The sequence below is a fragment of the Pseudochaenichthys georgianus genome, chromosome 19 (assembly GCF_902827115.2).
Source record: "Pseudochaenichthys georgianus chromosome 19, fPseGeo1.2, whole genome shotgun sequence".
Classification (NCBI taxonomy): Eukaryota; Metazoa; Chordata; class Actinopteri; order Perciformes; family Channichthyidae; genus Pseudochaenichthys; species Pseudochaenichthys georgianus.
This window is the reverse complement of record NC_047521.1, coordinates 27,290,057-27,314,766: the sequence shown is the minus strand read 5'-3', so window position 1 is coordinate 27,314,766 and position 24,710 is coordinate 27,290,057.

Here is a 24,710-nt window from a genome sequence, read left to right as displayed (position 1 = left end):
ACAATGCTTTGTGCAGGTATACTCTTCCCTATGTACAATGTGTCCATCTTTGTTTGCCATATGACACTTTCATTAGGATAGAAGAGACAAGATGAAGCTGATGTAATGGCATATCAAGCTGGAGTATAATATGAAATATAACCAGAAGTCAGGAGGGTTCATCCTCTGGGGACCATGAGTGTTTATTTTGGTATTTGTAGGGGAGCAAAGGGCTCCACGGTAAAGTAGAACTTAGGTATTTGGGACATTTTGAAAGGTTTCATGCTCTCTACAAATTGTATTTACTGCTTATGGTAGGTTTGTTTCTATCTGCATATAATAATAATAATAATAATAATAATAATAATAATAATAATAATAATAATAATAATAATAATAATAATAATAATAATACATTACATTTATAAAGCGCTTCTCCTAGTGCTCAAAGCGCTTACAAGCAAGTACAACTAAAATAACAACAAGTAGAAAGTGCTAAGCTCGGAGGAAGAAGGGCGAGGGGTTAGTGGATAGGAGTTGAAGGCAAATTCTGAGGGATTGTTTGAATGATGTGAGAGTGTTGGCGGATCTGACGTGGCTGGGGAGGGGGTTCCAGAGTGTGGGGGGGGGGGGGGGGGGGGGGGCTGTGAAGGCCCTGTCTCCCCAGGGCCGGAGCTTTGTCCCGATGGGCTGCAGCAGGTTAGCTTCAGCAGACCTGAGGCGACGGGTGGGGGGGTGTCGTTGGATGCGGTCACAGAGGTAGGGGGGGGGGAAAGGTTGTTGAGGGCTTTGAAAGTGAAAAGTAATATTTGAAAGTCAATGCGGTGTTTGATGGGGAGCCAGTGGAGGTCATGGAGGAGAGGGGGGATGTGGTCGGAGCGTCGGGTGGAGGTGAGCAAGCGGGCAGCTGAGTTTTGGACATATTGAAGTTTTTGAACATATAGTCTATGCTGTTGCAGTAATCCAGTAATCCAGTCGGGATGCTATGAAGGCATGCATCAGAGTTTCAGCAGCGGCCGATGAGAGGGTACATCTAACCTGGAACATCAATTCTGGACACGTGCCACGCTGTTATTCCACTGTATTCCACTGTATTCCCATTACTTCCCGTAAAATCCAATATCACGTTTCCAAATGGAAATATCCCGGCAAATTGCACGTCTCGTCGGACCAAGTCGTGCTCCAAAATCAAAGTATGGCTAAAAATAAACTCCCTTCTTCAGACCAAAAGCAACAAACTGCAGACTTGATCACACCCTTCGTGTTCTTGCATTTCCATGAGTACACACACTCGCTCTCTTGACTTCATGTAACCTCAAAGCACGTGTGTGAGTAACCAAAGCCGACTATTATATTTAGTAACAGCTCCCGTCAATAAAGGGGATTAACTCGCAGGTCAACAGACAACATGTGTTGGTCCGTCTGATTACATGTGTGTCTGTGTGTCGGGGACAAAAGCCTAACACGGGGATCAGACCTCTAGCGTATGACTTTTAGAGCTTGGCTGGTATCCAACCCCGAGGGGGAGATAAGGGGGATTTAATTGTAAAGGTAGCTCAAAGACTATTACACATGTACACTTTCATTTGAGACGGTGTGTCAGGGTGTGGCCACGGCCGATCATAAAACTCCATGAGAAATATGAAGTTGACAAAGCCAGTGACCTCAAGAGGAGGCGGGGCTTACGGAGAGCTGTCCGTTTTGAATCTCACTTTGATCCGGAGGTCCTGTCCAGCCTTTCCTCTCTCGTCCCCTCCCCACTTCTCCCTCATCGACACCTCATCATCTCGTTATAGCTCTCTGCGGGCGTTCGGTTGCCGGACATGTTGCAGGTCGGAGAACGCTCTCTTTTTTTGTTTTTACTTTCTTGACTTCTCATCCTTTCTGCGGATCAGGAGGAGATGATATTCCACGGAGAGCTTTCTGCAAAGCATATCAACATTTCTTGAGGAGAGTGTATCCTCTGCGGTTTTTCCACCTTTCACCCTCTGGTATTTTCCTACTTCATAATCTATTTTCCTGTCTTCTTATCCGCTGGATCCTCTTTCTTTCCCAGTCTCATCTTCTCTGCTGTATCAGCCTTTTATTAGACTCCTTAGATCAGGGGTGTCAAACTCAAGGCCCGGGGGCCAAATCCGGCCCGCGACCTCATTTTATGTGGCCCGCCAGAGCTTGCAAAGAATACAATATACAATACAAGAGGTGTAGTTGTTGAATATTTGCTTTCAATGATTTCCCCTAGACTTCTGCTTTCAGACGAAGATATTACCAGAACTGATAATAATCCAATGCAGGGCCAACAATGTAATATAATACATTATTTAATATATTATTATATTATATATTTACATATGTATATTTATATATAATTAAAATTACAACCGGCCCTTTGAGTGCAACCATAATGCTGATGTGGCCCGGAGTGAAATTGAGTTTGCCCCCCCTTAGATGATGATATAGATATAGGCACTTTTCTTTTGTTATGATTCCGCTTGTTCTGCTCCGTCCTCCAGAGAATAGACTTTCTTAGTTAGCATTGGAAGTGGCAAGGACTATTCTGGATGTGTTCTTGCAGGACTTTGTTTCTCAACAATTAGAAGTGATAAAGCTGTTGGCCAATCAAGAGGTTTCCCGTTATTAAAATAAGCGTTTGGCGCTCGCCGTGGCTCGTATCGAGACTCATGTAAAGGCTGGAATTGGCAACGCCTCGCTCACCACAGATTGGAGCTTCAGAAACCCGATCGTCAGCTGGACCGGGAAGCAACATTTCAGCAGGGAGAGGTGGTCAGTGAAGCGTATAATATCCATCTCTTGGACTCAGACGAGTCCCTGGTGGACATGAGTGCATGCAAATCATTTTATACTGTTTGATGTTTATCTTTTCTATTCTCTTTTGTGGAATGTCGGTGACGTGCAACCGACTTCCTTCAGATTGTATCAGCAACACGATGTTAATTGCCTGAGGTTGTGTTGACATCTCTTGCTTGTTCTTGTCGTCCTTGCTCTGACCCTCGGCTCTCTGACAGTGTCTTGCACAAAGCTCTAAAACTAAGGGGTCCGTATGGGGATTGTAAAAAGCTATGACGGGAATGATTACGCGTGGCAGTGATTATCGAGCATGGGCCAAATGTTACGAGGAGGTTTTTCATTTCAACCAAGCAGCTGAGTTTTCAGATTACTGCGCCTTTTTCTGATGTAGTTCTAAGATGCAGAACCGTTCCCTGTGACGAAGATACACAGAGCGTTCACCTAATTTAGCAGATTCTCTTCCAAGAAACATTTCATATTTTTTACATCATCGCTGATCTGATTGGCAGCCGGTGTTAGGGTTGACTAACGAGGGTTTACATCTGCTGACTGAAGGTCCGTCTCCCACGACTTCTTGCAAGGTCTTCTCCTGGCAAAGTAGCAGACTTTTCCTAATCCAATAAACCAACCTTCAAAATATGCAAGGACGCTGTACCTCCAATATGTTGAAATGGCTTTAGAGCAGCTCTACTTATTCGTGCTCTTGGGTTTTTGCCGGCTGGCGCTACATAGCATCACATTTCCTTTCAATGTGATGAAAGCACTTTGAATTGCCTTGTGTTGAAAAGTGCTATCGTAACCGGTCTGGTTCGACGCCACATGTGGTCTCTGCGTTGTGTAAATGAGAACGACTTCCTTCTTGCCAAACGGGATTTATTCTCTGTGCAAAACAGAATATAGCAATTAGAGCAGGAAATGGCTTCATCAGCTTTCTAGCTTCACACCTTCAGTGGAAGAAAACACCCACATGTTAGGTTAGCATATAGCTACACGTTAGAAAGCTCACAAACAGTTTGAAGCGCTGCACATTATATAAACTAGTCACACACATATAAATATTAACTGCAAATAGGTTTGGCTTGTGTGAAGTGTAACATTAAACAATCTATTAACATATAAAATACAACATTTATGACACCACTCGTTCCACTTACTTCTCCTCAGTGCAGCCTGAAGCTAACTGAGGAAAGCAGCGCGAGTCTGCAGAAATGTGCCGGTGCCAAGAGTACCAAAATAAAATGTACTTTTCAAAATAAAAGCATCTAAAATATAAAGTGACAGTGACAAGTTTTACAAATAAAGTATGGACAATGATTTTACTGAAATATAAACAAGTGAAGTTATACATCGGTTACACTATATAAATAAACTTGCCTTGCCTTGCCTTGATGATCCTAGTTTAATTTGAAGCCAGGTGTGATCCATGTGGGGGAGGGGCACATAAGAGCGGGAAATGTATCAAATTGTTCTGTGTGTGTGTGTGTGTTTTATCTGATCCGGATGGTTACTAATTCCTTTTCTTTATGGCGGTCATGTTTGAGCGGGAAAACCATGGGTGTTACAAAGTTGACTAAATAATCCACGATACTATGAAAGTGTTGATCAGCCATTGTATATGTTCAAATGTCTCCTGTGAAGGATATCATGAAGCCTTGATGCAACCGAATGTAAAACTAAAAAGTCATGATTGATGAAAGTAGTGAATCGGTCAGGTTTGACCCGAAGACAACGGGAGGGTTCAGGCATCTTCAGACCTCAAATCGTCCTGTCTGTGGCCTCAGCGGTCCAGCCCTTCTCTACCTCTGAACGGTTATAATCTAAAGGTACGTCATGGGATGTGAAAGTTATTACAATCTTTAAAAACGCAATGTTCACTTTCAGTAGGCAGCGTTTCACCCCGAGCAATTAGCTTCCTCTCTGCTAACAGGGTGTTTCTGGCCCGCAGCTGCTTGGCTCGCTGCACTCTGGGTAAAACAAAAGATACACAGGAGAGTCAGGGTGGGGTGGACAGAGGTGTTACAAACCATCGTGTAGCCATGGAGTGTGTGCATGCGTCTGCTGTGATTGCAACAAAAGGCAGCCCAGAACCGGGGGAGGGATGAAGCCAAAGAGGATTGTGGGGGATTTGTACTCATTTCCACTCATTTTTCACTTGAGGGAGGAATTAGAGGAACGGTTGGAAGAGTTTTTGTGGGTCCGTTTAGAGTTTCTCTCTTCTGGCTTTGTGGTCAGCGCAGCTTCGTGATGGTGCAACGGGGGTTTGGAATAACCTGTGGTTTGCATCATGTTGGTTCCGTTGTGATAAATGGAAAGATACGCTTGCCAAACTAATATTTTCTTGAGGCTGAGAGGGGGTTATTTAATACCTCCCAACACTATGATTAGGTGCAACTATGGTGAGTGCTGTGTGTCTGCATGGTCAGATATCTTTACTCAAGGCCTCACCACAACATTTGAGGTCCCGTGATCTGGTTGCATTGTCTCATATTTTACATTTGCTTCATGTCTGATTTCATGTATTCATGCTATGTTTTTCTACAGTTGTTGATGGACAGCACTTTGTTCAACTCTGTTGTTTTTAAATGTGCTGTAGGAATAAAGTGGATTGGATTGGATGACAGCAATATGTTTGTTCAGGGCATCCGAGTATTAGGGCTATTGTTGGTTTGGAGAAAAAAGACAGACTCTGGTCTCGTTTGACGAAACTCTATCTGGAGAAATGTGAGCCTTTGCAGACAATGTACATGCACAAAAACCCAAATAATCTATATAAGGACCCAAATGCAGCACTCGAGAAACCAAGGAGTATTGGTAAAATACTTTATTGGTAATAATACCAGAGCAGAGGGATACCAGCAGAACAGAAACAGCCGGATGACGTGGAGGCAAATTAACCAGAAGACAGCGGGCAGAAGGTGAGTCGGGCCGGGCAGAGGGTCAGACAGCAGGCGAGGCGGGCAACGTAGGTACCGGCAGGGTCAGACAGCAGGCGAGGCAGGATAGTCCAAGGACAGGCAGGATCGGGGATCAGGCAGGTCGGAGACAGGCAGGGTCGGAACCGGGCAATCTGGTAACAAATGCGTGAAAGACCAGCATGAAGGCAAAGTACGATCTGGCAACGGGTGTGTGTCTGGTGAGGGTTTAGTACTGGCAGTGTGACTGTGAGACTGACCGTTGAGCGGCGCGACCAAGCAAGGAGGCAGGGAGTTCAAATATAACCCGGTGTGGGCATTTATTTCTCATGTGCACATAGTCACCAGCCTCAATACGACTGTCCTCCCTGAACACAGTCAGCAGCCACGAGGCTCTCACACACACTACCTGTCCACAGGGAAAACAGAGGCTAAATACACACACACTAATCAACCAACAAGACACAGGTGAGGGTGGAGGAGACAACACAGGGCCCCAGGTGAACAATCAACAACACTGAAGCGACACAACCCGTAACGGAGGCCGAGGTCTATGGGCCCAGAGATCAGCTCCTAATGGCCAGTGTTGTGCTAGTTACTGAAAACCAGTAACTAGTTACCATTACTAGTTACTTCATTTCAAAAGTAACTAGTTACTTTATTGATTACTTACACCAAAAAGTAATGCGTTACTGTGAAAAGTAACTTTTTAGTTACTTAAAAAAGGGCTCCCATTATATGAATGCCCTTCTAGACTTCATCTCAGTACTGTTATTGCATTGGAGAATAATACAATCTGTTGATCAACTTCACATGCATTATATGCAATCTGGATAGCATCGATATTAGCTGGCTTTACATTTTTGTATATTCTTTCTCCAGGTAGTTGGAAAGTGTTCCGTCCCATATGCCGTGTGCCGCCCGGACATGCTATCATGCTAACTAGCTCCCTGGAAGCGGGTGACTCCACTGTAGCAATAGCCTGCATGTGTTCTACAACATACCGTGCAATGGCTTCATCGACTTTTCCCTGGCTAGCAGTCCCTCAGTTAAAATCCAGCCGCTGTTGCTTAGGTGCAGGTGGAGGTGGAGTGGCGTCGGCTGAGTCTGGTTCTGTGCCGGTGTTGCAGTATAACTTGAGTCATGACAACTGGCGACATTCTATTATTTCCGTCATAGGAATCCGGGGCGTGAACATTGAGGACCCATTGTTGACTTACCATGTCGATCGCCTCGTTTGTCGTTTACGTTCATCTTTTGCTATATCTGCCTTCCTAAGATCACTTTGATGGACATTCAGTACTCGTATGTGAGGTTGTGGGTGAGAGGTGGATATCGCGACGCTTACAGGGAGGTATCGAACATTACAAAGTAGGTGACTGTGTGGATGCCTGTTCAAAATATTGCAAACTTGAATAAATCATTTAAATTATATATTTGTGTCCGACTTTCATTTGTACATCGTTCTTAATGTGATGTATAGTAGCTTTGATAGCTGTCCATACCTTCAGACAGCCTCAAAGTAAAACACAAGTCGTTTATTCACATCCCGAACGCTCATCGAGAACGATGTACAAATGACATGTAGTCACGGTAACTGAGTTACTGAATTCAAAAAGTAATGCGTTAGAGTACTAGTTACTGCCAACGATAACGCGTTAGTCCCAACACTGCTGATGGCCGTAGAGAAAGAGAGTGCGTGGTTAACAGGTGAGACAGGTGAGACAGGTGAGACAGGTGAGACAGGTGAGGCAGGTGAGACAGGTGAGGCAGGTGAGACAGGTGAGACAGGTGAGACAGGTGAGACAGGTGAGACAGGTGAGGCAGGTGAGACAGGTGAGACAGGTGAGGCAGGTGAGGCAGGTGAGACAGGTGAGGCAGGTGAGACAGGTGAGACAGGTGAGACAGGTGAGGCAGGTGAGACAGGTGAGACAGGTGAGGCAGGTGAGGCAGGTGAGGCAGGTGAGGCAGGTGAGACAGGTGAGGCAGGTGAGACAGGTGAGACAGGTGAGACAGGTGAGACAGGTGAGGCAGGTGAGACAGGTGAGACAGGTGAGACAGGTGAGACAGGTGAGACAGGTGAGACAGGTGAGGCAGGTGAGGCAGGTGAGACAGGTGAGACAGGTGAGGCAGGTGAGACAGGTGAGGCAGGTGAGACAGGTGAGACAGGTGAGACAGGTGAGACAGGTGAGACAGGGTGAGACAGGGGAGAGAGGTGAGACAGGTGAGACAGGTGAGACATGTGAGACAGGTGAGACAGGGGGAGACAGGTGAGACAGGTGAGGCAGGTGAGACAGGTGAGGCAGGTGAGACAGGTGAGACAGGTGAGACAGGTGAGACAGGTGAGGCAGGTGAGACAGGTGAGACAGGTGAGACAGGTGAGACAGGTGAGGCAGGTGAGGCAGGTGAGGCAGGTGAGACAGGTGAGACAGGTGAGACAGGTGAGACAGGTGAGACAGGTGAGACAGGTGAGAGAGGTGAGACAGGGGGACAGGTGAGGCAGGTGAGAGAGGTGAGACAGGGGGACAGGTGAGACAGGTGAGAGAGGTGAGACAGGTGAGACAGGTGAGACAGGTGAGACAGGTGAGACAGGTGAGACAGGTGAGACAGGTGAGACAGGTGAGACAGGTGAGACAGGTGAGACAGGTGAGACAGGTGAGACAGGTGAGACAGGTGAGGCAGGTGAATGGAACGACTGGTGAGTGGAGCAGACTGTGACAATAACCTTGTGACTGTTATATTGATTGTTGTGCATATGGATAAATGTGTCTTTTGATATCACATATTTGTATACATATTTTTATATATATTTGTTTTTGTATTCAGGATTGAGGGAAACGGTATTTCGATCTCTCTGTCCGTACACACAGACAATGACGTTGACTTTGACTACAGGAAGGGATAACCCCTAAAATCGGGCCTATCTAACCTCGAATGGCCCGAATACCCTTTCTTAAATAAGTCATGTAACCATGGTTTATTTGACTAAACCACGCCTCTGACTAAGAGGGAAGAAGAGGAAGTGATGAGACGTAGAAGGAAGAGGAAGAGGAAGAGGAAGAAGCTGTGCAGTTGTCAGGGTTCATGGTCAGGGTCAGCAGGTTGAACAGTAATCAAGTTGTAACGTCTACTCGTCTCCGCAGCATCACCTCCTCGCACACACACGTAACCATGACGTCAGTACACACAGTGCTCAGTATAATCAGCATGTATGCAATCACTGCAGCCCGGGAGACGATGGATGAGCAGTGCTGTCATCTGGTTGGCTAATAACAGGAAGTTTGCAGCGCAGAGGTCACGACCTTTACGAGTCTGTCTGTGTGGTGATGTTGTGTAGGGAAAGGGACATATGTGAGAGGCTTTCAAAGAGACTTGTAACTTCATTTATTTCTTTTATCTCCAATGAATTACGCTTAAAACATGAGTGGAGACATTCTGTTTGAAAGCGTACACAAAGAACGATTACACTTACGGACAGCGACATTCTGGAGGTGCGCAAAATCAACATTATATCAATATCAACATTATTCAAATATCACGGTTGACGCAACGCCCCTACGCTCAATTGAAAAAGCCCTTTAGCAGCCCCAGTAATGATGACACACACACACACACACACACACACACACACACACACACTGGGAGGCTCATGAATCACCGTCAGACCTCCCTCCTCTCCTGTCACTCTCCTGTCTTTCACTTTCTGCTTTATTATCATCCGTCAGCCTGTAACTCTTTGCTCTCTCTTCAGGCGAAGGCACCCTGCTGATCAACATCGCATCCAGATACATCATTATTAACTTCAAAGTACACACTTCGGTTGTTTCCAAATAACGTGTCATACTGAGGTGAAGATCCACTGCTTTAATATAAAAGTGTTCAAACTCTAATTGGAATATAATTATTACGTTTCTGATCAGTTTGGTGACAACCCACTGTTTACACTTTATTACTGTGTGTGTGTGTGTGTGTGTGTGTGTGTGTGTGTGTGTGTGTGTGTGTGTGTGTGTGTGTGTGTGTGTGTGTGTGTGTGTGACATTTGATGTCTTGTTTTTTCATGTGTTACTTCAAATGTTTCGGTGCAAGCTGTTCTTCACAATCGTGATCGTTAAAAAAAAGAAATGAGGACAAATGGGGGCCGTCTCAAAAGGGACATGTCCACTGTGTCCCCAGAGTAAACGAGGCCCATGCTGTCACTCTGTTTCCAGGACCCGGAGCTTGGTGCAGACACATGCACAGAGTGACAGCGACACTCACCGAGGGACAGACAGTCGTCACCGAGGGACAGACGGTCGTCACCGAGGGACAGACGGTCGTGACCGAGGGACAGGCGGTCGTCACCGAGGGACAGGCGGTCGTCACCGAGGGACAGGCGGTCGTCACCGAGGGACAGACGGTCGTCACCGAGGGACAGACGGTCGTAACCGAGGGACAGACGGTCGTCACAGAGGGACAGACGGTCGTCACCGAGGGACAAACGGTCGTAACCGAGGGACAGACGGTCGTCACCGAGGGACAGACGGTCAGCACCGAGGGACAGGCAGTCGTCACACCGAGGGACAGACGGTCGTCACACCGAGGGACAGACGGTCGTCACACCGAGGGACAGACGGTCGTCACCGAGGGACAGACGGTCGTCACCGAGGGACAGGCAGTCGTCACCGAGGGACAGACGGTCGTCACACCGAGGGACAGACGGTCGTCACCGAGGGACAGACGGTCGTCACCGAGGGACAGACGGTCGTCACCGAGGCACAGGCGGTCGTCACCGAGGGACAGGCGGTCGTCACCGAGGGACAGGCGGTCGTCACCGAGGGACAGACGGTCGTCACCGAGGGACAGACGGTCGTGATGAATGACTGTCTTCTGATCCGGCACGTCTTGAAGACACTTGTTGTTGGCGCTGTGTTCTCTGTATTCAGGAGACAGGACGGACAGCTTCTCCTGCAGCGCCCCCCGTCTGTCTGGAGATGATCTGCAGCGCCCCCCGTCTGTCTGGAGGTGATCTGCAGCGCCCCCCGTCTGTCTGGAGATGATCTGCAGCGCCCCCCGTCTGTCTGGAGATGATCTGCAGCGCCCCCCGTCTGTCTGGAGATGATCTGCAGGGCGCCCGTCGCTCACGCTGTGCTGCACATTGCACTACACCAGCCTCACACAATGACAGACAGATGGATCAGATGTGAACGTCCACCAACAGCTACAGCGTCGCAGTACGATGTGTAAGCGATGCGTCTCTGATAAAGGACAATAACGTGTGTTTTCTTATCGTCGGTAAATCTATTTAAAAGACCTGAAACACATATTACAGAGCGTTGCATTCCCGGCCGGACGAGTCCCCCAGAGGCACGCTCGTGATTCCTGTGTGAGCGCAACGACACACACCAAGTGCTGGGCTTTTAACACGTCTTTGTTTAAACTTGGAAGCATGTCTTTGTGACACACACACACACCACACACACACACACACACATACACATACACACGCACACATACACACACGCACACACACACATACACACACATACACACACACACACACGAACACACATATACACACACGAACACACACACACACACACACACAAACATACACACACACACACGCACATACACAAACACACACAACCACACACACACACCACACCATACACCACACACCACACACACACCACACCATACACCACACACCACACACCACACCACACCAACCAACACACACACCCACACACAACACATACACACACCACACCACACACACACACACACACACACACACACACACAACCACAAACACACACACGAACACACATATACACACAACCACACACACACCACACCACACATACCCACACACACACACACACCAACACCACACCACACACACACACACAACACACACACACACACACACAACCACACAACCACACCAACAACAACACAACCACACACACACCACACCACACATACACACAAATACACACCACACACAAACACACAAACATACCCACGAACACACACCACACGCACACACACCACACAAACACACCACACCACACACACACACACACAAACACCACACACACACATACACACGCACACAACATACACACAAACACAAACACACACCAACAAACACACACACACACACACACACACCACACACACACAAACACACGCACACACACACCACACACACACACACACACACACACACACACACACACACACACACACACTACGCTTGTTGTTGCATCTGTTTTCCTCTCCCCCTCCGACTTGAATTTAAATCAGGAAGTTGACGGGCTGACCCGCCGTCATGTCCCGCCCCCCCACAAAGCCAGCTGTCAATCACGATGACTAATGAGCAGTTGATTACATCATTGGCCCTTTAATGGTAAACTGGGGAGGACACGGAACAGAAAGAGATGAAGAACAGAGAGCGAGAGCGAGAGGAACAGAAGAAGGGAGAGACAAAGGCATGGGGGAGATAGTATTTCTGTAAGGGAATAAAAGGGGAGGGTAATGAGGCGGATAATGAGGCCGGGACGTCCCAGCGCAACATGCAGACGAGAGATCAGAGATCTGGTTTCCACTCAAAACCGCTGGGGGTTTCCTGACGGAGGAAGGGAGAGAAAGGGAGGAGGGTCCCAGAATTACTCTCCCTCCCTCCTCTTCCTCACATCTCCCCTCCCTTCCTCCTCCGTGGGTGTTGTTTTGACAGCTGACCTGTTTAATGCCAGCAGCTACTTGCGCTCATCGTCTTCACACTCTGGCACATTTCCCATAATGCACCTCAGGATTTTGACCCCTTCTTCATGGCTTTGGATAATCATGTTTGAAGTCACTTGTTCATCTCCTTCCTTTGACCTCAGCTTGAAATCTGCGTCCTGCTCGATGATAAAGACATCCAGCTGATTTCCCACCAAATCGATCCTTTAATATTCATTGTTACCTCGTATAAACACACACTTTAAAGACATGAATTCCTTTATTAGCTCTATTGTTACAGAATGTGTTATTTTGTATTTATCTGCAGTGAAACCCCAACGGTTTGTTTTTCAGTCTTTTCTCTATTTTAAGGAGGCATTTTCTTATTAAAAAACACTCTTGAGCAAGGGTGTCAAACTCAAGGCCCGGGGGCCAAATCCGGCCCGTGACTTCATTTTCTGCGGCCCCACAAGAGCTTGGAAGGAATATAATATGTTTATTATACGGTTACATGCCGATTTACAGAAGCACGTTGCCCATAAACTACATGTCCCACAATGCATCTCAAATTGGACTTTTTTCTCAGAATCAGAATTTTCTTTTTTTCAAAATGTCACTTATTCATTTTTTTTATTTTAACATTTTCTTCCAGAATTTGGCTTTTCTTTTTAAATAATTGTGTGACATTCTCACTGAAGAGACTTGCAATTATTTGCCCTAGACTTCTGCTTTCAGAGGTAGTTAATTATGACGTTATTCCGATAATAATCCAATGCAGAGGCAATAATGTAATATAATACATTATTTTATATATATTAAATATTTATATATGTTTATATAGTAAAAAAAACGTCCCTTTGAGTGCAACCATGATGCTAATGTGGCCCACAATGAAATTGAGTGTGACACCCCTGCTTGAGAGATTTGTTTCTCCAAGTAAATATGTTCTTATTCCCTGGCTTAAAACCAGTTTTTTCTGGATCAGCTGAATTCTGGGAAATCTGTACCCCGAAAATGTTTTTAATAACTTGTTCCTTTTTGAGTAGAGTTGAGTTGAGACGGGCCAACACATAATAAGATAAAGCGTGAAAGACCTTCTTAAGATATGTTCTCAAACGTGTGAGCATATCATTGGTTTTATTACTTTGACGTAAATGCCTTTTTTGATGCCGTGTTTTAACCCGTACTTTGTCAACCCTTCCCTATAAAGAATATTTGCAGATCCTCGGACCTGAACAGCAGGATGTTATTAATGACGTTCCGATAAGATTCCTCTTCCTCTGAGCAACGAGCTCCTCCACCCGACTCCCACTCAGAGCTCCTCAGGGGGATCCTCATCTCCTCAGGACTACTTTCATACTACTGCATCTCTCTTGTTGCTAACGCTCGTGTCCACTGACTGACCATGTCCATAAAGTTCATCCTGCTTATGAGGATCTGACAGAACATGGGAACCAACGTGGGAGGACATACTGTGACCAAATGTTCTTAAAACGAGAGGTTATTAAAACGAGATCACAATAAAAGTTAACCACAACGAAAGCGTAATCCTTCTGAGCGATCAGAGTAACTCCGAGCACAGGCAGGAAAGGGCGAGTTCCAGTGGGAGAGATGACATGAGCGCAGAGGAAGGGCGCTTCACGCTTTTATTTTCTTATGCAATCCTGAGCTCCTGCCAAGTGATCTGTTTGGCCACACTATCCTCGGCACTGAGCTTCATTTGACTTTATTAAATGTTATTTATCCACTCAGCGGGTTTGTTCTATTCCAGCCCACGTCCGCATGCTTTCACACTCACACGGCTTCTCACATTTACACCTGGAGCACCCTGCAAAGAGAACTGGAAGCAGCGTTGGAGGCGGTTCACGACAGAAACCTGAAGTCTTGCCAAGTAGGTTGTATGTGTCTCGTCAGAATATGTTTCTGCACCTGATATATTAACTTCAGAAGTATCACTGCAGGGAGATATCGGGTCTTGTTTTGAGTTGTATCTCAGATTAAACACGTATTGTGTTACATATCTATTAGAAGATCACCAACTAACACATTTGAGCATTTGCGGCTTATATTGTAACAACATCTCCTGATTCTGGTCAGAATGAATTCTCCTAGCTAACTACAAGATCTGATTTACCAAGCTAATTCTCACTTGTTCTATTGGCAGATGTTTTACTATTTCAAGTGAATACATCGCGGATGTATCGCGGATACAAGCGGCCGAGATGGGTTTTCTCCGCAGGGTGGCTGGCGTCTCCCTTAGGGATAAGGTGAGAAGTTCGGTCATCCGGGAGGGACCCGGAGTTGAGCCGCTCCTCCTTCGCGTCGAAAGGAGCCAGTTGAGGTGGTTCGGGGACCTAGTAAGGATGCCACCTGGGCGCCTCCCTAGGGAGGTGTTCCAGGCACGTCCAGCTGGGAGGAGACCGAGGGGTAGACCTAGGACCAGGTGGAGGGACTATATCTCTTCGCTGGCCTGGGAGCGCCTTGGGACCCCCCAGTCAGAGCTGGTTGATGAGGGGAAAGGGACGTTTGGGGCTCTCTGCTGGAACTGATACCCCGAGACCCGACCACGGATACGCGGGAGAAGATGGATGGATGGATGGATGGATGGAAGGATGGAAGGATGGAAGTGAAAATGGCTTGTTTTCAATATTGTTTAACTTGTTTTTGGAGCAGCATTTTCCAGTGTTCATCATTGCTATGATAGTTGCTCAGTGGAGCATGAAGACAAAACGGACCGACTCTTGGGTGCGAAGATATCTGGATCTTCTCTGGATTTTGCCTGAACCCCTGCGTTTTCCTTAAAACCCCTCCGACAATCTGCTTCGGCACAACAGCTTCACGTCCTCTACATTTTTCTTTTAGCCATTTCACCAAAGTAAGACCGAATGACCTAAATAAGTGTTCGTACTGGATTGTTGTTTTACCTAAACAATGAATTATCGGCTGATTTACAGACGTCTGTTTCTCGATGTAAGTCAATAGGGAAAAGTGTTTTTAGGCCCAATCGCATCCAAAGGCAAAACCAATTTCCCCTTTGACTTAAACGTTAATGCAAAGACGCAAACACGTGATGTGAAAAATGCTAATTTGCGTTAAGGCACTATTTATTTGGTACGTAAATGCCATATTTCTAAATCAGCCCAGATATCAATTTGATGTGTGAGGCAATCTACCAACATGTCAAGTTAACTGTGCCCGTTCTCTGCCTCCTTATGGTGTGTTTTAAACATGTTTCACTTTCATAATAACATTGAAAGTCAATGCAAAGACCATAAGGAATGCCATATTTCTCTCTTAATCCCAAATGTCTTATTTAATGTGTGAGGCAATGTTAACCCAATTGAGGGTTAACTGTGCCTGTAGTATATCCTTATGGTGCTTTACAATAACTTCAAGTCAATGCAAAGACACAAACATTTCACTTGAATGCTGCCAATCTGTGTCAAGGCACTCCACTCGTTGTTACTGTACATGAATCCCATATTTCTAACACAAATGTCTAATAAAGACGAGGGTAAACTGTGCCAGTAGCCGCTGGGGGGACAAGCTTCAGCTCCGGTTGAATCATTATGAGCTTTGTTTGTAAAGTCGTATTAGATTCAGAAATTGACCTTATTTCCACGGACAACAGTAAGTGTACATAATACTCACAAATCAGATTGTTCCGCCATAATATGCATAAAGTAGCTTATTTTTCCTAAACCTACCGTCCTCAGCACATGCTGCCTTTTTGTGTTTTCATGTTCTCATAATCACTGCCCTCTTTAAAGGCTTAGGCTGTATACTTTAATAATTCATAGGCTCTTTGGGGGACTGCGTAGCTGGCAGCCGAACCCAAACACAATACATAATAACTGCTAACAAAACACAGGAAGACACACTGCAATCAACAATGGAAAGAGAAGTTTAGAGGCTGATTGAGGGAGGAAGTGGAGGGTAATTGAACAAAATGTATCCCGGCAGACACATGTGGAATAATGACTCCTGGAGGAGGTTATCGGGGAATGCCAACGGAAGTAATGTGAAGCTGTATCTCAATGATAACCTTTAACCTGGGAGGAACGAGGGTTGTTCGTCAATGCTATTGGACATCGATCGTATTGTGGAATATTGGTATCCACTACAATTCAAAACTGTCCAACAAATATTACAGGCACACTAAGTTTACTTAACTTTTTGTATTACTGTATTTTAATTATAAATGTACTTTCTGTCATACTTTAACTGAGTGGAATATATGTTGTTAGCGTTATTGTGTTAATGAATGAAATGTGTTTTTTTGTGTTAGTCTTGAACTTTGGGGGCATCCTGTGTATGACACATCATGGACACGGGAAGGGGGGGTGCTGAGGGGGCTGCAGCACCCCCATCTGCGGCGCACCTACAGAGTGCGCACCACAGTTTCACCGCTGCGAGACGCTACTAGCACCCTCCACCCCGCCGCACCCCCAACTCTGACTGACTTCCCGCTTCCCTGAGTGCCATACAAATAAAGTTTTGTTATTATTATAAAGTAAAGCAGTTATCCGTAATCCTCTTTTTCCCGTGTCATACCATACAAAGCCACAACAAATGCAACGAATATAATATATAAAACAATGTCCAAAGGTTTCTTTAGAGGGGTTTCTGTAATATAACACACTTGACTATTCATTGTGATTAGTGATTAGTATAAAATAAATTATAGTTTAGTGTAGCGTGTATATTGATGTGTGGAGACGGTGGTGAGGGTAGATCATGGCTGTATTTTTCTCCGAGAGCAAGTGCATGATCTGACTTGACGTTCATGTGATTTGCATCCAGGAGGAGGCAGTACTGCAACCTCAAGAAGAAGAACCACAAGAAGAAGAAGAAGAAGAAGAAGAAGAAGAAGAAGAAGAAGAAGAAGATGGTGGAGAAACAACAGCACACCTGAGGAAGTGAGAAAGTGCACATGAAGGCCTTGGGTGTTTCTCAATGTCGAGGAAGGCTGCCCCAGAGCCACTATTCCAAGCATGCTACGTCATCGAGTGCCGCCGAAGGCCTGTTCCAATGTCCAGCATACTTGGAATTCTACCGAGCCCGGCGTACTTCGTTTGGAGACATTTCGAGGGTAGACTTCGCGTCCTTAAAATCCCCACAATGCTTTGCGCACGGACCAATTTCCCCAAATCTGTGGCGGAAAATGTAAGGCGGGGCCTCTCACATGACGCACACCCGCACACTTGCTCGCCTGTTCCACTCTTCGTTTTCCGAATGCCGGGAAGGATTCTTGCCTCGCTTCTGAAGCAAGACGCTCGGAAGACTACCAAGCGAGCGTCCTCGACATTGAGAAACACCCCTTGTTTGATGAGCCCCAAAGATCCCATGTGCAGTGTTCCTGGAACCACTTCAGTCTTGTGTCATGTGGATAAACCGAGCAACCAATCAGGTAAGATTGATGTTGTTCTCTTCTTCTTTGTTGGTGTTGGCTTGCTGCAATGTATATTAGGAGTACTTCTTTGAAATGGCCATTTGTTCCATGAGTTTAAGAGAGTTGGTCATTAACATCCACTGCTGCGAACACAGCTCCCTCAGGCTCAGCTGCTTTCGCTATCATTCCTCAGCAGAGCCTCACATTACCAGGCTCTGTAATATTATGAGATGATGCAATGAGATGAAAGACTTCTGCCGAATGGTCTTTCCATCAGCTGGCATCTGCTAGCATAAACACTGAGAGTGCTCGTCCCACCTCTCCCACTCCCTGACTTGAGTTTCACAACTCGAGGACCTCGTCTCTCGGCGCAAAACTAAAAACCAGAGACTTCAAGTTTGGCAAATCTTCCTTTTATTGCCGTTTTTATTCCCATTCCCACTTTAATCTCCCGCCCCACACCTTTGTCTCTACTTCCTCTTTGAGTTGTTGTGTCTGCCCCGCGGCTTTCCGTCGCTGTTCTGCTTCATTTCTTCATACCTAAATCTCCCTTGTGCTATGTCCTATTAGTGAGAATGAGACGGAGGAATGCTGCGTTTCCCCCAGACATCCTATCAATTACCGTGATGGAAAGCTACGATGATATGTTCGACTGCATCTGGAGACTCTCCGCACTAACTTCAGAAATCACACACTGTTTTTGTCCTGCTTCTGTCCACATTAAACATGATCAGTGTTCTGGATGACATCTTTTAGAGTATAGAAACACAAGATGTTGGGAGAAAAAGATCAAATGGAAACCTCGTAAGGTTAGCTAAGGTTGTGTCTATTATCTATTCGGCTAGTTCTTACGATAACCGGCATATTTTTCGGGACACTCTTAAAGGTGGGGTAATTCACTTCAGAAACACTTGTTGTTATATTCGATGGAATGCTCTTAACGTCCCGAAAGAAATGAATACATTAAATGCTTTGACAATAAATACATTACAAATATGTAATCTGTGGAAGCCGTAGCGCTGACCAATCATCTGAGCCGGCTAAAGTAACTGGATGGCCTACCTGCCTGTCAGCCTTCCATCTGGGCACAAACTTATCTCGTGCCCTCATTGGTCATGTGCGCGTTCATGTGTGTCGGGGGAGGGGCTCTGTGAGGAAGTCTGAAGGAAGGGGCAGATTTCTTTCAGCTGCGTACTTTCAAATTCTAGCGCACTGGAGCTGGTGTCTCCATTCTCTTACCTACTGCAGGTTCCTCAATCTGTTAGTTGATGTTATTGACTTTGATTATTTGAAGCCAATACAAGTCACTCATTGATACAGAAAACTACCGATTGAGGCAACAGTAGATCTGAAATATTGAATTAACAGTTTTTTCAATGGAGTCTGGTGGCTTTAGCGAGGGTATAGATAACAGCGGATATTAAGGATGATATGTTTAATATAGGGTACTGTGCCTGAGATGCGTTTTAAAGCTGCTCACTTTACTGTAGGTCATACACAGTCTATGGATCTCAGACAACTCCACTTTAAAACATATTAATTGTGCCTTTAAATAGTTATAGTTATGATACTGCTATATTTTGCTACAATACTGTTATTTTTTGACTTTATTTGTAATGTTATTATAGTTTTCTATCTGTGTTATTTTATGTATGAACCACAACACCAAGTACAATTCCTCGTATGTGTTAACTGGGGATAAACCTGTTTCTGATTCTAATTAAACAGACATGGTGTTGAACACATTATTTCACAGTTCTTGCCTTTATTGAAATGTTTAAACTGAAACTATCAAAATCAATTTCCTTTATGTGAACCCTGCAACCAATATCATTTATATATTATCCAGGAATCTTGTCTGCAGATGACCTGGCCGTGCTCCCAGTATTACAAGTCTCATAGCATGTGTTTAGTTAATCAGCTTGTGTGTGTGTGTGTGTGTGTGTGTGTGTGTGTGTGTGTGTGTGTGTGTGTGTGTGTGTGTGTGTGTGTGTGTGTGTGTGTGTGTGTGTGTGTGTGTGTGTGTGTGTGTGTACTACGGGGTGATCCTGCTGTAAATCATGACTCCGCGATTAGTGATGAGCCCTTTTTGAAGGCTGCAGGGATAAAGCCGAGGTGTGTGTGTGTGTGTGTGTGTGTGTGTGTGTGTGTGTGTGTGTGTGTGTGTGTGTGTGTGTGTGTGTGTGCACGTGTGTGTGTGACAGAAAACCGCTGAGTGCTGCCAGATACGGCTGATGAAATCATAAAGATCGCTCGTATCCAACAGATGTGCACGTGTCCTGGATGCATGAAAACATTTGTACAAGGAATATGACACACACACACACACACACACATACCATGTATACATCACTTCAGGGGACATTACATTGACTTACATGCATTTCCTGGAGACTTATCCTAACCTTAACCAACACATGCCTAACCCTAACCAAGTCTTCACCCTAAAATTAATGATCCCCCTCATGGGGACCTCCAATTTGTCCCCATAAGGGAGGCCAGTCCCCACACGTGACTGTGTAGACAGCTTTAGGTCCCTACAAGTATAGTAATGCCAGGCCACACACACACACACACACACACACACACACACACACACACACACACACACACACACACACACACACACACACATTCCTGCTCTTTGCTTTCCCCCCCTTCCGATATCTGGTTTCTTAGATCTGCTCTTGTCGGTACTTTTACGTTAACAATGCTTAACTTTACACACGCTCTAGTTCCCCTTAAAAGAGATTATCGTCTCTCTACTTGTTGTTTTGGTTTGAAGGACTGCATCTCTACTGGTTCGGTTCTTTTGTAATCCCACTGCATTTTAATGCTCACGGCAAATGGCAAACAGACAATGTTAGCAACTAGCTAGCGAACATTGAGGAGAATTAAGCAACTAAACGGAAACCTAACTTGTGATGAAAGTGGATCGCTTTGTTGAGTTGGTGAATCTGTGGACAGATGTGTGTTCCCACGATACATCGGGAACCATGCAGTCACCACATCTGACAGGTTGAGATGACATGACGTTGGGGTTTGAAGATGCGGTCTGAGCAATCCAGAAGGAAGAGGGCAGAAAGTGTTTGGTTTGTTGTCCATGTGTATTCGATGGAAATACTTCCTCCCATTTCTTTGTTGGACGCGCTATCTCTGCAGAGCCACAATACCTCATCAACGTGGTAACCTTGAACAAAGACTGTGCTTCCTGCAATTTGAGCATTGCACTCTCGTGACTTCTGTGACATTTCGATGAATTGTGAATCCCTGACAGAACTCAGAAAACCCAGAGTGGCTTCAGAACCTCGCTATCCACACATCAGAATGCTGCTTTCTGCTAACTGAACAGCTGTTGGCAGAACTTTTGTTTCTACTGTTAATTTGCGTGTTCAGAACAGCTGGTACCCCCCCTCTTCACGGGACGACCCCCCCCCCCCCCCCACACACACACACACACTCTCCCCTCCTCTACATCTGGCTGCGTTGTGTTGAACCTCCCATCTCGGAGGACAGTTAATCCGGGTGATGGATCCGCGGTGTCACCCTGCACAACCCGGACTATCTGTTACAGCGCCGGGCGGTTCATGTGGTCGCTCTGTACGTACGGGAGAGCTGGTTCTGAGTGTGTGTGTGTGTGTGTGTGTGTGTGTGTGTGTGTGTGTGTGTGTGTGGACTAGCATTACTATACTTGTGGGGACCTACATCTGTTTACATAGTCACGTGTGGGGACTCGCCTCCCTTATGAGGACAAATTGGAGGTCCCCATAAGGGGAATCACATATATATATGTGTGTGTGTGTGTGTGTGTGTGTGTGTGTGTGTGTGTGTGTGTGTGTGTGTGTGTGTGTGTGTGTGTGTGTGTGTGTGTGTGTGTGTGTGTGTGTGTGTGTGTGTCTTGGTTAGCATGTTGGGTCGGTGTGTGTGAGGTGAGTGGGAGTTTTGGAGGAGCTGTGACTGGAAAGGGAAATGATTGGTGGGAGTATAAAAGCCAACAGCGGAGAAGATAAAGGAGGGCAGAGTTGAGAGAGACAGATGGAGGGAGGCAGAGGGAGGAGATAAGAAAAAGACAGCAGGAGAGGTAAAATATAGAAATGTGTTACACCTCTATTATTTACTATTTTCTGCGGTGTTAAAGAGTCGTAAAACCCCTCTCTGTTCGTGCAGGATCCAGGCTTCAATTAAAATAGTTGAAAATGCAAGCCAAGGCACATTTTTACCATTTTCCATGTGTGTGTTATCGAACACACACATTGCATCCTTCCTACCTATTTCACAACAGCTGGTCATTTGGATGCTTTTTATTTGAGTTATTCTGCGGATTATTCTCCGTATTAATCAGTTAGTCTTTAGTGGAAAATAAAAGGACGATGTTTTCAAAGTGTTTGATTCGTACAGACGGTTCTAACTCGAATTTAAAGCCAAATAATCGGCATATTATCACACATTCAGAACATGGAGTGTTTGATATTTCTCTTAAGAAATTGCTTAAACTATTGTTCTAAGACTACTAACACTTTACATAAGACATCACAAACTGACAAGCGGGCTTTAATCATTAATTGATCACTAAAATACCGATTCCTTTTCCAACCACGTGATGGATTTGGCTCTGTGGTCACAAGTGTGCTTCAGTTGGTGTTTGGGATTGTTTGTGCATCTAGGAAAGGAAGTAGGAAACGGCTTGTAGAAATGTATCAGCACTGACCAGTTCTCGTGTCCCAGAGGAGCTCATAACGCTGACTTCCTCCCTAAAACACCACGAGGGGTTCAAGACCCCCAGAAGAAAACTCAAGACCCCATAAAGCTGCTGACCAGTGAGGATGAGAGAGATGCAGTCATGTGATCAGAGAAAGGTTTGGAAAGTCAACGTTCAGGGATTATATAGCTGGACACTTTCCTGAAGTGTTTTATGGTCTTATTTCAACGATGTGGTCACATGACTCCTGATGTTACTGCAGATCTGCTGTAAACTAGCTAGTGTAAACCGTGATCGTTTTTCTCGCGTCCAGGAGACTAAATGGAGTCTCTGAGAAGGTTCAAAATTGGTACTTTAATTAATAAAAAGCGCGGTAATGTTACAAGCAGGATATTGTTCAGTCAGGAGAGAAAGGCTGCAGCTTCCTCTCCCAGGTGCTGGCCGTGCAGAAGACCGCTCACAAGCATGCGTCTTTCCCGCGTGCTGGCTGTTCGCTCCTCCTCCCTGGGAGCTGTAGAGACGTAGGGGACTTCCCCCCTCGTTCGTGTCCGATATCGCGTTAAACAGAGGATTTCGACATTTTACATTCATTGCTTACTTCCACATGCCTTTTCTCCTCCTTATCTCTTTCATAACTTTATATGTAATACATGTTAACGGCGTCAATAGCCACTTTAATGACACTAATGGGCAGTAGTCCCGGATGTCGTCATGACGGATTTTCAGAATAAAAGCTTGGTATTGAGAACTTCCGGGTTTTTCCAGAATAAAATAACATTTAAACTGACGGTATGTTTAAGGTACATTATGCCATAAAACATTGATTTTAATAGCTAACGTAGCTAATAGTCATTTAAAATATACTGACATTACTTTACATGTTACTTGTTGGGTGTAACTTTGGTTTGAGAAGTGGGGGGGACACAAAACAGGGGGTCCTCCGCAATGAAACATTCTTCTCGGTTTAATTCCATTTCCTGCCTTTCTAGAAATATATTAGGGACTATGGTGCTAACGAAGTTGAATGCATCAATCTGGTGCACGTTGAGAGCAAAATGAAGAGATGTATGGATACAGCTCTCAACACAGAACTGTATATATTTCAATACTCCACAACCAATAACACATAATTGATATACTCCTCTCTCCTATCTTAAACGTACCTAGTCTGCATTCTTTCTTTTATTTATGCATATTTTACTCACACTCAATTTTTTTCTTTACTGACATTGGAATGATTTCTTAACTTATTTTGAACTGCTATATTAAATAGATGGAAATATTTGTTTCGACCAAACCGTTTCATTTCATTTCAAACCTTGATTTACCCAGGTGTTTCCCATTGAGATCATTGATCTCTTTTTCAAGGGAGACCTGGTTTGAGAGCCACTGAGAAGACTTAGACTAACGTTCACAATCTAATCACTCAGCGAGTCCTTCACCTCACCTGACGTTATCTCAGCCTCTCAGTCCGACGGGAGAGAGCTCTCCCTCTCGTTATTGTTGAAACGGCTTCGAATCTCTCTCTCACAAAATCACACACACACGCTCCTCCGTGACGATGAGCGCTTGCAATGATGCAGAGCTTTTAGTTGATGCAGCGCCTGTGTCGTCAAGTTGGTTAAGATGTTTCTTCATTCGTATGCTTTATGGAACATTTGAGTTTCCGTATTTACATCGTTTTCATAAGTGCACTCAATCAATCAATCAATGTTTATTGATATAGCCCAATATCACACATGTTACATTTGTCTCAGTGGACTTTACAGTTTGTACAGAATATCAGAATGACAATACGACAGCCTCTGTCCTCAGACCCTCTGTCCTCAGCCCCTCTGTCCTCAGACCCTCTGTCCTCAGCCCCTCTGTCCTTAGACCCTCTGTCCTTAGACCCTCTGTCCTTAGACCCTCTGTCCTTAGACTCTCTGTCCTCAGACCCTCTGTCCTCAGACCCTCTGTCCTTATACCCTCTGTCCTTAGACCCTCTGTCCTCAGACCCTCTGTCCTTAGACCCTCTGTCCTTGGACCCTCTGTCCTTAGACCCTCTGTCCTTAGATCCTCTGTCCGTAGACCCTCTGTCCTTAGACCCTCTGTCCTCAGACCTTCTTTCCTTAGACCCTATGTCCTTAGACCCTCTGTCCTTAGACCCTCTGTCCTCAGACCCTCTGTCCTCAGACCCTCTATCCTTAGACCCTCTATCCTTAGACCCTCT